This window comes from Penaeus chinensis, chromosome 38 (genome assembly GCF_019202785.1).
Source record: "Penaeus chinensis breed Huanghai No. 1 chromosome 38, ASM1920278v2, whole genome shotgun sequence".
NCBI lineage: Eukaryota > Metazoa > Arthropoda > Malacostraca > Decapoda > Penaeidae > Penaeus > Penaeus chinensis.
The window spans coordinates 14,834,833-14,837,332 of NC_061856.1; the positions used below are offsets into that span (position 1 = coordinate 14,834,833).

General features: G+C 41.1%; 1 protein-coding gene across 2 annotated transcripts in view; it reads right to left on the reverse strand.

The window, feature by feature from the left end:
• The window catches only part of LOC125045832 (ataxin-2 homolog), a 329,053-nt gene that overhangs the window by 1,033 nt on the left and 325,520 nt on the right, over window positions 1–2,500 (reverse strand). For both annotated transcript variants that reach the window (XM_047643342.1, XM_047643343.1), the window contains 2 exons: window positions 1,600–2,500; window positions 1–442 (listed from right to left, as the gene is read on the reverse strand). The exon at window positions 1–442 is cut by the window's left edge and continues 1,033 nt beyond it; the exon at window positions 1,600–2,500 is cut by the window's right edge and continues 680 nt beyond it. The gene's annotated coding sequence lies outside the window, so the exon portion shown is untranslated. The remainder of the gene's footprint in view (window positions 443–1,599) is intronic.

Consider the following 2,500-nt stretch of genomic DNA (forward strand, 5'->3'; position numbering starts at 1 on the left):
AGAAGTAACACACGTCGTGGGAGTGAGATGAGCGGCGTGGAAGCAACGTAGGAGTCAGATACCATAGGTTGAGAGATTTGTACTAGGTAACGTGCTAAGACTGTGTGTGTTCAAGGAACCGACAGGATTTGGGAGAAAGGGCACACGAGCAGGGAGCCGAGATTAGAGGAATCAGCTAAAAAGGGGAAAGATTCTGATGAAATATATGTATCGAATGAGGCGATGCTGAGTGTGACTCGTGAATATGAAGGGAAGGAGGTGAAAGGAAGGACGAGGGAGGTTAGTAAGATGAAAGAGTGAGGAGAGCAAGGTCCGTGGGAAGGGAAAAAGGGCTCGGTACAGGAAACTGAGAGACAGGTTAGAGGGGAATTCTGTATCATTATGAAAATACTTTGGTGACCGTCATGGTGAGGTGTTGGGGCGGCGTAGAGACTGGCTCAGCCTGGAAAAGAAAGATAATATATTAGCCCAACAACGGAAGTTGATGTTAAACATTTGTTGTTTCTTACCGACAAAAAAGGTTAAATCATGCTAATTATTCCTACGAAGATGATATAAATGAATATTTAATGTGTTACAACTGATATGATTAAACAAATTTAATTGCTGTGCTAGCGTCCTATTTTTACTGACACAATTCTATTTCAGGTTACGCACATGTAAGCAAAGTGCATTTAGCAGGGAACTCAATATAACAAAATCCAGGAAGAAACCATACACATAAGCGCACACTCTGACACTAATGTACAGTGGTACAATAAGGATATCCTGTATTTACATAGATTTCCCCTGCTTGTGGGTCGCAGTGTAAACTGGTAATCCAGGTGGCAGACAATTTCAAGAGAAATATTGAAAGGAAGCATATTTAAGACAGTGTAGTTGCAATGGAAGGTGAGTTTTCATCTTCACACTTAAAATATTATTTTTTGTAGGGGTCATTTTGTCATCATCCCCGACGAAAGCGATCGACAAGTCACACGGATCAGGCAAATAAATGAAATACAGATTTTCTGACTTGCGCTGGCCAGAAATCTTTGGCGCATTATGGTAGCAAAGGTCCGCGAGAGTATGAAATCATTTGTGGATTATAGATTCTTGAGCTTATACCACAGTGAGGATCAGCCAACAGTGGGAAAGTGCGGTATAGAAAAAGGGATATTTTTGAAGAGGATGTTGAAAAGTAAGTAAAGAGAAATCCATCACTGTCATTAGTTAAAGAAAATTAAGTTTGTCTTAGCGGGGTAACAAAGAATTATATAGTTTTCAAGATGATCAGTGGTGTTATATTTCCAAAAGTATCCCCCAGAAATCTACTTTGGGTAATTCTGACCCTGTGTGATTATGATAGAGAAAGTGGTGCTGTAGATTTTCTTGAAAGTTATATCTGGGCACACTCATTTTCTACACACAAACAGATAGATAAATGGATAGATAGATGAATAGAAAGAAAGATAGATAGATAGATAGATAGATAGATAGATAGATAGAGAGAGAGAGAGAGAGAGAGAGAGAGAGAGAGAGAGAGAGAGAGAGAGAGAGAGAGAGAATAACACCGCAAGCACAGCAGGCCCTTAAGGACTCTGAAATCACCTCGCTCACCTCTAAGTCTGACGTGATGTCTTGAGAAGCTGCCGTGGCTTGACTTGCTTCAGAATTTCTTCCCAAAACACTGATCGAATCTTCTCTATTGATGCAGATCGACATGATGCTTGAGGTACAGAACTGACTGAAAGTACATCACCCTCAGGGAAGTGCTGCATGTACACATCTGACTACGGTAATGTATTTCCTGCTTGTACACTGCTCGTCGTAGTACACTTGAACGTGCACGGGGCTGACCAAAGCACTTATTCGCACTGTAACTATCATTGTGCTGATGTACAAAGGTTGCAAGTTACTATGCAAAGGTGCATATACAAAACCTGCCATTTTTCAGTGACGTACATACATAGCTACTTACATCACAGAGAAGCACATACAGGGCTGTGTACATTATTGGATGTATACAGCCATGTACATTGCAGTGGGATACATATGACTGGATACAAATCAGTGATACACCCATACTATGTACAGGGTACTGTACCCATACAGATAGCTACCATACAACAATATATGTGCACGGCTGGGTACATAATGGTATTGTACATAGCTGTGGACATCATGTTGGCACACGTACACAGTTTATGTACATAATGATGGTGCAAGTATACAGCTGTCTACGTCTTTGTATAGTGCATACACAACTGCTAACACCATGATTGTGCATGTACATAGCGGAGTACGTGGTGATGGTGCACAAACACATCTGGCAACACTGTAATGGTGCACAAGTGTGTCACTGGTACAGTGGTTCAGCCAATCAGCCGGAACTCATGACTATGTTTCACCAGCAAATATGAGCCACAGCCAGCTGAGAGAACTAGTGTAGAACATGTTCTGTGCAAAAAAGGCTAAACAATAACAACAACAACAACATCAACAACAATAGCTTATGCTC